The 14,216-nt window shown below is 34.0% G+C and overlaps 1 long non-coding RNA gene across 1 annotated transcript; it reads right to left on the minus strand.

Moving 5' to 3' along the window:
* Positions 1-10,695: 10,695 nt before the first annotated feature.
* On the minus strand, positions 10,696-12,126 carry LOC128041403 (uncharacterized). The gene is made up of 2 exons (XR_008196421.1): positions 11,304-12,126; positions 10,696-10,780 (listed from the first exon to the last, which is right to left on the minus strand). It is a non-coding gene; the product is annotated as an uncharacterized LOC128041403 (long non-coding RNA).
* Positions 12,127-14,216: the final 2,090 nt, after the last annotated feature.

Below are 14,216 nucleotides of genomic sequence, written 5' to 3' on the forward strand. Positions count from 1 at the left end.
CAACACCTTTGATTGCGTCGATAATTTCGAGGGTTAGACATTAGGTGTATGAGTGACTATTTGTGGAACTTCTTTGTCTGGTAAATCGACAAGCTCTTTCGATTCAAACTTCTCACAAGGGATCACTTCACTAGTATCTTGAGGTGCTACAATAGAGTCTTTAGTCAGCTCACCAGTTTCTTTAACACTTCTTAGAGTGATAGCATTGCACTATTCTTTCCTCTCGGACTGGGATTTTTTGTGTCACTAGGTAGCGTGCCTGGTGGTCGAGTATTCAGATTTGAATCAAGTTGTCCTAATTGTTCCTCCAACACCCAAATAGAAGATGAATTCCCTAGCACAATAGCTTCTGTGTTAGTCATATGCTCCCGCATTAAAGCGTCAAGAGCTGCTAACGGGTTAGAAGGAGAAGCTTGCATGTACTGTTGTCGTCGATGCTCTTGAACATACTAATGCGGTAGTGAAAAGTGTTGTGGTTGCGTCCAATTCTGGTGTGGATATAGTTGGCTTTGTTGTGGATGCATCTGAATGTGCTAATTGTAGCTTTACAGTTGTTGATTTTAATTCCCTTGTCTTAGACAAATAAATGCCTTGAGTAGATATATTTCTATATCAAAATGTTACAGCATTTTGTCCAGCATTCTGAGTTCCCCAAGACTGTTGATTGCATGCAAAATTAATATAAGAGTTACCATAAGAATTGTTGCGGATGTTGCTGACATAAAAGGCATTCTCTGCATGTTGTGGATAATCTTCATAGTTATGGTTGTCACTAGAAATCTCACAAAAAAATGTAGGGACATCAACTTGTTGAGTGACTTGTATAGGTTAAACATCACTAGTTCCTTGTATATTTTTTATCATATTTGCAAGAGAAGAAACTTGAGCACTAACTGCAGATATTCCGTCCAGTTCAATAACTGTCAGAGTAGATTTTGCTTGTGCAGCTCTAGAGATCAGATATTGGTAATCATTCTGAGCAATTCTCTCCAGAATTCCAATAGCATCATTATAAGTACAATCCAACAAATGACTATTGGTTGATGCGTCAACAAGATTCCTCGTGTGTGAATTCAACCCATTATAGAAAATCTCAATTTGTGTTTCCTATTAAATGTCGTGCATGGGACAACGTCGAAGCAAAGATTTATAACATTCCTATTGGTGCGAAGATTCTCATCATCCAACTGATGGTAAGCTGTAATATCATTTCAGAGACAAGTATTCATTACTAGTGGGTTAAATCACAAAACAAACTATGTTGCTAGTGCATTCCAAAAAGTAATTGGTCCGGCAGGTAGCACAAATCAACAAAAATGATTTAAGGTTTTCTCGTGCATCTTCAAGAGGCAATCCAGCATATTGCCCATTAGAATTCAGCATTTGAAACATTACTGGCTTGAGTTCAAAATTTCCAGCTTGGATTGCTGGCCTAAAAACTCCTGGTTGCAAGCCGTCAAAGACAGGTGCTACAAAATCTCGTATAGGCCTGTTTTGTATTTGAGTGTCTTGCGGCAACGGTGGACCATTAGCATTTTGGTTCTGCATCGAGGGTATGACTTCATAGGTTCTTGGTAAAACCATATTCTTTTGTTCTCAGATTCTCCTCCGAACGCTTCTTTCAATTTCTGGATCAAAATCGATAATAAACTCCGAATTTTTTTGGGTCATACAACATATAAAATAAAATGTGAAAATAGCGACAGAAAGAAAACAAGTTAGTAACAACTAAATATTATGAAATAAAAACAAACAAAAATAAACATAAAACAAATGCCATCCCCGGCAACAGTGCCAAAACTTTATCGGTTGCTTAACGTCATAGCAATAATGTGCAAGCGTACACTATTGATGCAAGTATAGTAGACAGATATGAGTCTCTCAGATATCGATCCCATGAGGATGGTTGTCTTTTGTCTATCAATGTTAGCGCAATAAATAGATAGAAACGAGATAAATTATGAAAGTAGTTGTCGAAGCAATAACTTGTAAACAATAAGATAAAATATGATAATGAAAAACTAGGATCCCTAACGTGAATATTCAATAGAATACTAAGTGCTCACAAGGTATAAAAGGATAGGTGATTGTCGATCCATTAAATTGTAATAAATATCTTGCCAAGCTTAACTTCTATATTTAATCAAAGACTTAAACATGCACATTAGCCACACCTTCCGATGATGGCAATGGAACACTATTAAGAACAAGTGGATTAAATTCCTCTAATCCTCAAGAAACTTCTGTTGTCATACTTGTTAGCTTGAACTGTTGCTACACTTTCCAGTGTTAGTGACCACAATAACACTTCCATGCTAAAAACATTCAAACTCAAAGATTAAACAGTAGAAGACAGATTGAATAAAATAACATTTAACGCAGAAATCATGTATACTTCCATACAAACATGAAAAAGAAAGTAATCACTAGTGTTTAGAAATGAAATATAAAAGAAAAAAGTGGAGAGTACTATTCCTAGAAAATCTCGAATTGATCTCTCAACTCTTTCTTGTGTCGCACTCAGGGCTCCTCGTCAGGAGCTAATCTGTGTCCCTTTCACGTCAGTTCACCCGTAGGAAGCTTAAGTCGCCATAGCTGAAAAGCTTTAAAGGATAGGTTGACGAAGATACTCTCCATAAAAGCCTCCTTTTTCTATTCACATGAATATTTATATTCTTCCCAAGTATCCCAGGTATCCTTTCATCAGAATCATGTTACCTCTGAATGTACAAGTTGGTTATACCAGACTGGATAGCACACATATTTTTTTTCTTATCCGGATAGCTATCAGGTGCGGCAAAAATTCTGGGCGCACTCTGAAAAAATTAAAATGGCAAAAATTCAGCGACATTGGTACCAAAACATGAAAAAATTAAAGATAAATAGGCTAAGATCTACTGAGTTATAAAAAGTAATTTCTTGAATTGAAAATGGTAAAATATGTGCTAAAGATAACTAAATGGGGACAAATTAACCAATAAGTAAGGAGAAAACATATGTTTTTTCTAGTACTATCAAACATCTTGTACGTGGATATAAGTGGAGTGAACGGGTCTTCCCTTTAGAATAATTATAAGTACCGACCATTGAGAGTCTGTCAGAGTTAACGAATGAACCAGTATTGGCTATGAGAAAGCGAGACAATCGTTCAGATTTTAGATTCTAAGTATTCATGGGTAGAGAGGTCTCTAGGAAAGTGGGAAGTCCGTTTAGGGCTATCTTAGGTGGAATGTTCGCTGAGGATTTATAAAGGAAAAGGATGTTTGCTGGGACTATCTAGTGCTGGGAAGTCCGCCAAAGTCAAAGTAAAGTGGGAAGTCCTCTAAAGAAAGTCTAAGGAAGGGATAGTCTATTAGGAGCTACCTGTTGATGGGAATATCTTGTGGGATGGTCTGAACTAGGAAAGTCCTATCGAACTATATTACAAGTACGAGTACGCAAGGAAAAAAAGGGTGCCTAACTATCAGCCATACCTCACATTTTGGGGTCACAAATCAGGATATTAGTAAATGGGTCTTTCATTAAAAGAAAGACATACGCACAAGATAAGTTGTAAGAGGGAAATTGTCAAGGTAAATTGGTAAGTCTACTGAATTCGGTGTAGAATGCATGGACTAGGGTAAGAATTCGTTGTTCTGGCATGATACCTGCAATCCCACCAATAGTAGTCGCAAGTCCTTATAATTTTGTATATGGTTATCTTTTGATTCATCAAACTAGGAGGGTAAAATGGAAGTCTAAAATGGAGTTAGATAAGGTCAAGTCTTAAATGGGGTGTTGGAAAGAGGATTATTACATCTAAATTTGTCGACATGTTGGACAATGATTAATTCAAGAAGAACGTATGGGTGTCGTCTGAGCTAGTCAAACCATATAATCTCCGATGATATACAAGGGCTAAATTATGTGCATTATTTATTTATTTCTTGAAATTTGAAGGTCACTTGCGAACACTGTTGTATAGATTCTCACTAAGTTCAATCAAGCTGGCTAGTGTTTTACTTAGAGTTCGAAATCTGTGGGACGGTACCAAGCCAAACCTCACAGAATCCATGTGGACTTTCTTCATAGTAGTATCATACATATAGAGGGGCGACCTTTGAGGCTACGCCTCAGGGAGTAGTTAAGTAACTAAATAAAATAATTTCAACTTGTTTAAAATTACATATATAAGTAAATTCAGTGGATGAGGATGGTTGTAAAATACATTGATCTACTCAGTTAGTAAATTGTATTATAAAAGGAATTATATGATGATCTTTTATGGAAATGTATGGTTAATTAATAAATCGAATTAATGTTGTATAAGGATATAGTTTCGAGTCTAATATGAGATTAAATAACTACAAGTATGTTGTTAAGCGAAACGGGTTAATTATGACACTTGGTACCTGAACCTGGCAATCGGGTCAGGTATAAGGGCATTACAGAGAAAAGCCTGAGCTCAAATAGATAAGGAATCGAAAGCTAGTGCATTGAGTATTAGACTTCTGTAGTATGTAACATCATTCACAATAGTGGAATTCATAGCCCAAGACACGAGTAAATGATATACTCTCATTGGCATTACATGATAGATGAAAAGTAAATGTGGTCACAGGTCATTTATCTTTGTGATAAATGACTTAATTACTATTAGGTAGTAGTTGACTTTTCATGAAGGAAGATGTAATGGTTACTATGAGATAAAATAAGATCGTATTGGGAGAAAAAATTTATCCCAAAGAGATATCCTATTAAGGTAAAACATTTATGACAATGTCATCGGATGAGCACTGGTCAAGTTGCTTTCATAGTGATATGTCATTAGGGAGACCTCTATCACGATACTAATGCGAAATGAATCCGTGACTAAATAAGTTTATAATTAATAGGAGAAAACATTGAAACTTAATTATAAATCATTAGAGCCCTAATTACATGTGTCCAATGAGTCCCTCCACTAGCTCATTGAAACTATAAATGAATTACATGTTGAATCAAATGAATAGAAATGGATAAAAATGGTAAAGTTGAAGAAATGGGAAACATTCAAAAATGAATATGGTTTTCTCACTAAATGGATATAGCTTGGAAAATTAATTTATGGTTTTTCGATTAATTAATTAATTGAAGTTCGAAAGTGGACTTAAATTAATTGGCCATTATGAATTGTTGAATGTAGAATTATTGAATATATTTTCTCATAGATTCTTTTACAGTAAAGTTGTCATGGTTTTAATGAAATTAGAATCGGGTTGAGAAAATATTCAATTGGGATAATTATTTTAATTTAATTTATGATTTCAAAAATAGAAAAACATGTATTGGGTTTGATTGAATTATAAAGTGTTGGTTTAAAAGTTCAGGAAGCATTTATAATTGGACTCGATACAGGAGAGGCCAAGAAGCTTCTCATATTAATTTCAAGGGACGGCAAGGGATAACAAACCCTAGTATATTTTACTAAGGTTGCCACCCCTCTGTCTTCTAATTCAACTAGAAACTTGTTTTTCTATTAAATAGACTTCAACTGATTCAACAAGGGTTTTACTTCTTCTCCCTGTAAATAGATGGCACTGATAGGGTTAAAAACACAATAAGTTGTACAAAACTTTGAGATATTGTTATTTTGCCTAAAAATAGTAAGAATTTATTTTATAAGTATAAATTATATTTTCTAGAATAACAATTCTACCAGTTCATATTAAAGAGAGAATTTTGCTTTCCCACTAAAAATAAAGTAAATATTTTTTGGTTTTTCTGTTTGATTCAAATTCGTACGAGCCCTGTAACACCCTGTTCTGGCGAGTTTTGAATTTGTCGAGTAAACTGAAAGTAATCTGAGCGGCGTAGTGTTACCTACCTAAGTAATGCTTTTGGTGTATAGGTTTGGCACAAAGTTGACATTATAGTATTATATAAGGATAGTTCTCTAAATGTGTTGAGTTGTAGAGAAGAAAAGATTGGTGAAAATAATGATGATTTTTGGCTGAATTGGGTTATCGTCAAAGGTATTGTTTGCCCAACTCTTTTGATTATCAAGTTAGTTACATACTAACGAGATAGTTAGGATGAAAAGAAGGGTTGGACTAGAAATATAAAAATATTGTATTTCCATTTACAGTTGTAAACCATTTTATTAAGGCAATCTTGAAAGTTTAAGACACATGTCATGTTCCAATAAGGTCTTAGGTTATTTATATAGATACTCAGGTTGGAAAAGATAGAGTTTTTCTTCTTCCTTCCTCAAGAAGTATTGTTACTTCAATATTAAAGAACTTACAATATTTCTTTCTCCCTCAAGCTAGAGTTGTAGATCTGGGTCTCTGTCAGTAGTTACTCCATAACAAGGTAAGTTTTATGGCTTTACATGTTATGCTATGAAAGATTAGGACAGTAAGAGTCTGAACAGTAAGATAAGGAAGTAAGACTTTATATGAAGGATTGTTTGGGTTTGTGTTGATTAAAAAAGGGCTAAGAATGGGTTTTAATTGTGCTCTGCCATTTCTTAAGCAGTGGTAGTTGCAGTTTCTTGTTGGATCTGGAGTTCAAGCTACTATTTGTAGATGTCAGGTGAGTCTTTAAGCTGAGATGTCAGGTGAGTCTTTAAGCTGACTCTTGCATGAAATAATGTTATAGAAACTAATTGAATAATGAAACCGAAGTTGAAAAAGTATAGTATGATGGTAATCTAACTGTATGAGTGATTATTGAAATAGAATGTGTGTTATGATATGGAATCTAAGAAGTTTAGGTTCGGTCACATATGTGTCTCAGATATGTGTCATGGGGTATGATATGTTAAAAAATGAGTGTTTATCTCGACGGTATTGTTTAAAGGGGTCCGTTGAGACTTTAAACAAGATCTCTGAAAGGAAAAGTCCATGGTCATTACATCATATTGTGTAATACCATAGCTGGGCTATAGCATCATATGAAAGAAATTAAAGGAAGGTTATTACCCAATAGGGTTCTCTGCGTGTCCCAGGACGATGATGGGCAAACCTCACATAACGTGATTTTACGCAAATCCATATTGTAAACATGTCAAGAAAGAAAGCTTGTGTGGTATAATATGAAAGAAAGCATGTGTGGCATAATATGAAGGAAAGCTTGTATGGCGTACCATAATATGAAGGAAAGCTTGTATGGCGTAACATAAAAGAAAGTGTATGTGGCGGAATATGGAAAGAATGTCTTTATGCAAACTCTGTAATGAACGTGTAACAACCCGTTTTTAGTGAAATCAAAACAGTGGTTTTAGGACCATATATCTGAGGTTAAAAAATTTATTTTATTATTATTTTATTGCCTATAGTATGGTAGTATTATCGTATAAAAATTTCGTTAAAAAAATTTTACCGTTTGCATGCTTAATTTGGTAATAAGGACTAGTTTGTAAAAGTTGCAAAACTTGAGTTCTATAAGATAAAGGGATTTAATAACTATGAAATTATATTTTTAGAGGTTTTATGTAGTAAATAAACCATTGATATTTTGACTGGACAATTATGGCCATTAAAAATGAAATTTTAAAGGTTTAATTATAAGGTTATTTTAGCAAATTAATAAATACATGTTAGTAAAATAACTAAAAAACAAAGGTCATTGAAGGAGCTTTAACATTTGGCCATCTCTCATAGCTTGCATGGTATGATTTTTCGTCTCGTTTTTAATGGTTTCTATGTTTTTAGGATCATTATATCTTAATTTAGCTAGCCTGGGGACGAATTTGTAAAACTATTTAAGGATTTGAGTTTTTCCATGCAAAAATATTGGTTGCTTTTGTTGTTTGATGGTAGAAAATGGGTAGTTGCTGATAGATAAACAACTTTTGTTAGGTGATTTTTAGTAAAAATGTCAAATAAGGGTTAAATTGAAAAATAGAAATTTTACATAGTATAATTTGTGAATCTATGAAATATGTAGGCTGCTATAAGTTTGTATAATAATCAACTAGGCTTGGGTAAGGGTAAAATTGTATGAATTTCATCTTCTGAGCCTAGGGATTAAATTGTAAAGAAATTAAAAGTATAGGGGTAAAATGGTAATTTTGCCAAAAATATGTTTTGGATTAAATTGAATGAATTATATGTTGAATTGAGTTAAATTTATCCGTATGGATTCAGTTAGACCCCGTACGAATACTCGTCGAGGTAAGTTCGTGTAATTAAATTGTGTTTATATGTTTTTAATTGAAATATATAAATGTTATGATATGTCATATATAATTACCGAGTGCATATCCAATGACGTAAGATGATTACTGAGTCCTGTTTGAACCTCAGGAATCTGTAGGATACAAATGACATGTCATTAGGGTTACCGATTTATAGCTCGTGAGAGCATACCGATTCACAGCTCGTTTGAGCATACATGTACATGAATTGACGTATTATAGTTATATGAGCTAGCACACTATATATGAGCTACCTTGGGTATCCAATGGTTTCTAAACGATTCAATAGGAAATGTGTTGATATGAAATGGTATGAGTTCGATACGAACTATTACAGATATACACATGAAATACATGGAAATGATGTTACATGATATATAGATATATGAAATGGATTATACATGTATATGGAATTTGATTAATTGTTGAGTTGATCCATGATTGTTGGTTCATATATGTATTTACATGGCTAATATGGTTGGTGTATATGTGCTTAGGCATTTGGCCAAAATGTGTTGGGTTATACTTTATTACTTACCTATTACTTAATCAAATGGTAATTTAAATTCTAAGTTATACAAACTTACTAAGCTTAAATGTTTACTCTGTGTTATTTTTCGTGTTTTATAGTGAATCGAAAGCTCGTTCAGGCTAGAAGCTTGTCGAAGCTATATCACACTATCCACCGGCTCTTTTGGTACTTTTGGATATTTAATTTTGATTATAATGGCATGTATAGGTATTTTGGCTAATTTTGGCCTATATGCACTACGCCAAAATAGGCTTTTAGCAGCGTTTTTTTAGGCCTTTAAGCGCCGCTAAAAGTATTTGCGGCACTTTCAGAAGTGCTGCAAAAATGCTGCTATTGACAGCGTTGCTAACATTTGCGGCGTTTTTAGAAATAAACGCTGCTAAAGGTCATGACCTTTAGCGGAACTTATCCCACAAACGCCGCTATAGATCATGACTTTTAGCAGCGTTTTTCCCACAAACGCAGCTATAGATCATGACTTTTAGCTGCGCTTTTCCTCAAACGCCGCTATAGAACATGAGCTTTAGCAGCGCTTTACCCACAAACGCCGTTAAAGAACATGATCTTTAGCGGCACTTTTATCGCAAACGCCGCTAAAAGTATGGTTCTTTAGCGGCGTTTATGGAAAAACGCCACTAATTTTCATCCATATACAATTCTTCCTATAACATAAAATCCAACCGAAAACGACAAATTTAAATAATACTTCAAATTCAATGAAAGATATATGATATAAATTGATGACTGAATTATAATTCAAAATATTCTTACAATAATATTAAAATTAACAATGTTAAAAATATTCTTATAATAACTAAAGCACACTGAAATGTTTACACAATCACCTCCCGAAAACAAGGCAGAACCACAAGAAAAAAAAGGAAAATACACAAATCCGAAGCAGTAGTTTTGGCAATCACTTTTCGGAGTAATACCAAAAAATAACCCCTAGTTTCAACAAAATGACACATTACTTAGAAGTCTCCTTGCTTTGTCTTCGTTTCAAATCTTAAGCGCAAAGAGAAGAATAGAAATGCACTTGATTCATCATATTTGTTCACATGACAAATCAAAACCCAATGTTCACAACTTAAACTACGAAAAATACCGTAAATGATGCAAGCAACAGAGTAGATCAGCCTAAATGTCCTTCTCATGCGACGTGGTTTCCAAATTATCTGTCAAATGAATGTCTTTGTCAAGGGCAAGAGAAGAGAAAAGCATTGAATAGATTCAACCTTTTAAAAGTTAAAGGCTAAACCGCCACTTTTACCGAATATTTTCTCTCTTTTCTTTTCTTTTCAAACCACATTCACAAAGAAATCATTCAATGTTAAAAATAAACTCAATTTATGTCATTAATCCTCATACTATGCATAAATTGCAAATTTAATTAACTACTTTTAAAATTTTAAATTCCAAAAACATATGTTAAATTCTATTCTTTTCAAGATCTTATACAACAAACATATTATTATCATTAAAACGCCTAGCTATTAGCATACTTACCTTCTTTAAGTGTTTCACTAGTTGATAAAAAATCCCGACGCTTTTCTCTAGGCTAGACATTTTCTTTCTATAAAATTCAAAATGAATAAGATGTCCTATAACTATTAGAAGAATCAACATGAAAATCTATCCAAATGAAAGTCTAAACATGATAATATATAGCAAATGGAAGGAAACAACATTAAACATTTCACACAGGAAACCTACTTAATAAGCAAATAACTAACAATTAAATATCTCCCACCCCACAGGCACACATATTTTTTTTCTTCCTTTCTGGTCCTTTAGTTGTAATAAGTAATAATAATAAATGTTTCTCTACTAATAACAACAAAAGTAACCTTCAATTCTGTACCAAGGAGTTATATATGAGCATTATAATCCAGGCAGTTACTTTTGAACACATATGGCAAAAGGCATATATAATTGAACAAACAAGTAATCAACTCATCCTGAAAATGTAGATCACAAGCCCTTTGGTAAAGAAAAATTATAGCATACTTGAAAGAAGAAATTTCAGCCTTTGTGTTCTCCAATTGCCTCTCCAATTTTAGCTCATTTGACCTTAATCTAAGTGCCTAAAAAGAAAAAAGTAGATGCCAGCATAAATAACTTTATACAAAAAGAAACATTCAGCGGAAGATAATCCAAATGCTAGTCATATGGTCTAAAAAAGAAAATTTTCAATATTTATAACAACTTATATGCAACAAATTAGCAAAAATAAATGGTTCAAGTTCATGCATTTACCAACAACCAGACTAAATTTTCAATTTTTATAACAACTTATGTGCAACAAATTAGAAAAAAATCAACAGTTCAAGTTCATGCATTCATCAACAACCAGACCAAATTTTCAACTTTTATAAAGTAGAAGGATCAAATTCTAACAAATTAAAGCAAGAGACCAACTTCCCGCACTTCTCATTAGTTAAAGTAATCAATGGTATACAGAGTAGTAGGAAAACTTTATGAGATATCCTATCATCAGATTTCTATTTCTTTGCAGATAGGAATTCACATATTACAGATGAAATTGGCAAATGACCATCATAGATGACAACGTAGAGATGAACAGGTGAACCCGATCATAGACATTACCTGGGAAAGAGTTAAATCAAATGATGGACGAGCATCACTCTCTCTGCTCTGAGTACATACACAAGAAAGTCCTCGACCCAACCATGTTGTTGATCCTGCCACAGCCTCAGCTGTAACAAAATAAAGCACCGTACTAAATTTCAAAAGGACCAGTACCTAAGACAACCACAAATTCCAAAAGATGGTTCACTTCAGTAGCTAATAAAAGCAAAAATCAAGAGAGAAAAAATGAGAAAAATGCATTCTGTCTCCAAGATTAGAACAGTGAAAGCAAAGGTATAAACATGTGCACCTCGTCAACACCACCTGCATGATAAACTTTAGGTAATTATTAATAGCATAAAGCAGAGATGGAACTGCAAGAAGCACATTATTTCGAGCAGCGTGTAAAATTTTAAGAATAAAGACAACGAGACCTTGAGGTCAAAAAGATGTTGTCAATGAATTCCCATGGTTCGTATGATTTCAGAGAAGTGGATTCTGAGAAAAACAATTCAGTCTAGATAAGGAGAATAATGAACTGAAAGTTTCAAAAGGACTTCATGTCACATAATGATGGTTTTGCTAGACCAAAGTGATACCACATTAATAGTAGTACAAATATTTAGGTTACAGAATGCAACCCAAACAGATTTTTGTCAACCAAAAAGATGCATAATTGAAAGCATTTTTGTCAGAAAACCCATAATATGAATAGAGTTCAAATTATATAAACTATTAAGAAAATTAAAGGAACAACTTTTTTATGGTTCAACCATAAGACAGACACACACATCAATAGACGCACAAGTGAAGCATAAAAAATACAGCCACTCAAAAATAAAAGAAGGTGATACGGGGGTTGCGCGCGAACCAAGATCGAGTTGCCAAGTCACGAGAAACTCCTACGAAAACCCTAAACCATTAGATCTCAAACAAATGAAAATTAAAAGATTAGATTTTGAATTTTCGGATCTGAAATAAAATCCCCAAAATAGTAAAGAATCAAATAGAGAATAGAAATAAGTGTTAATAAGGAATCTTGAAACCCTAGAAGAGATTGTGATTCTGCCCAATTGAACACCCAGATAGTTTTCCCCAAATTTCGGCAATCTAATTTCTCCCAAAAAGAGTATGGATGAATCGGCAAGAACCCTAGAAATTGGGGATTTTTGGGCTAATTCCTTAAGATAGAAAAATGCTGAAAACACAATAAGAACAGAAAATAAATTAGATAAAGATTCGGCACAAGCAGAAATAAAGAAAGAATTGACAGTAAGAAATTAAAAGATAAGTCCTAAGAAGCCTTGAAATTCCGAAAGATCTCACAACTCCCTTCAAACGGCTCTAATCTCCCCTCCAAAGAATATCAATGGCAAGAAGAAGGTTGAAGATGGCTCCCACAATCAAAAAGATTGTTAAAACAACTTCTAAAGAAAACTCAAGAGAAAATCCTTGAAGAACTCAAAGAGAATTTTCACTCAAATCAAATCAAATTTTCAATGTAATTGTAATGTAATGTAGGGTGGTGGCCAAGCCATATAAATAGGCCTTTCAAATGTTTTCCTAATTTAATTAGAACACTAAAACTAAAACTAAAAAAACTCCTAATTATTTTAATATGGAAATTCGCCAAGGGTCTTTTATTTGGGACTCTTGGATGAATATAAAAATTTAAACTAAGTAAAATAAATAAATAAAAATAAAACTTTACAACTTGGGCCACTTTGACAATTTGGCACGATTTTCAACTAAGTATGGGTGGATTTCTTGATTGGGCTTGGAATCTTCTTATTGGGCCTTGCCTCAAGAATTTGGGCTTGTGATCCATCTCCTACCGAAATTGAATCGTTGATGCTCGTAACGGAGATCCAATGCGCTTTGGCTGCAAGATTTGGTGTCTTGGACCAAGATTCCCAATATTTGAAATCTTGATTTTCCCTTTCTTTTGTGTACGCATCTAAGGCCTTGCTAACAAACTCTGGATGGTCCCATTTAGTTTGGAATGCATTTGTCGGCCTTTGATCTCGTATCATTCCCCTTCCTCAAAAAGATTCGACCTCGAATCTGAAAAATCAAATGGGGACAAGTCAGCCACATTAAAAGTAGAACTTACATTGTACTCACCAGGTAGATCAATTTTATAGGCATTATCGTTGATCCTCTCGAGTACTTGGAAAGGCCCATCGCCCCTTGGGTCCAACTTGGTCTTTCTTCTTGCAGGAAATCGTTCTTTCCTCATATGGACCCAAACCCAATCTCCGGGTTCTAGGACAACCCGTTTGCGCCCCTTGTTTGCTTTGTTGGTGTTGGCATCATATGTTTTGGCTATTCGTTGCCTAGCCTACTCATGTAAGGATTTCACCAACTCAGCTTTCTGTTCACAATCTAAATTAACAATGTGTTCAAGTGGTAATGGAGCAAGATCAAGTACTGTTAGTGGGTTAAAACCATAAACAAGTTTAAATGGAGAATAACCAGTTGTAGAATGAATAGATCTATTATATGCAAATTCAACAAACGGTAGGCATTCTTCCCAATTTCTAATGTTCTTTCCCACAACAGATCGTAATAAAGTCCCTAAGATCCGATTAACTACTTCGGTTTGGCCATCAGTTTGGGGGTGACATGTAGTGGAATAAAGTAATTTAGTACCAAGCTTACCCCACAATACCTTCCAAAAGTGGCTAAGAAATTTGACATCTCTGTCAGAAACAATTGTTTTAGGGATGCCATGAAGTCTTACCACCTCTTTAAAGAATAAGTCTGCTACATGTGTAGCATCATCTGTTTTGTGACAAGAAATAAAATGTGCCATCTTTGAGAACCTGTCAACAACAACAAATATACTATCTCTTCCTTTCTTATTTGAGGCAAACCTAGAATAAAGTCCATGGATAAATCTACCTAAGGTGAAGTAGGAATCGGTAAAGG

Source organism: Gossypium raimondii, chromosome 5, assembly GCF_025698545.1.
Source record: "Gossypium raimondii isolate GPD5lz chromosome 5, ASM2569854v1, whole genome shotgun sequence".
Classification (NCBI taxonomy): domain Eukaryota; kingdom Viridiplantae; phylum Streptophyta; class Magnoliopsida; order Malvales; family Malvaceae; genus Gossypium; species Gossypium raimondii.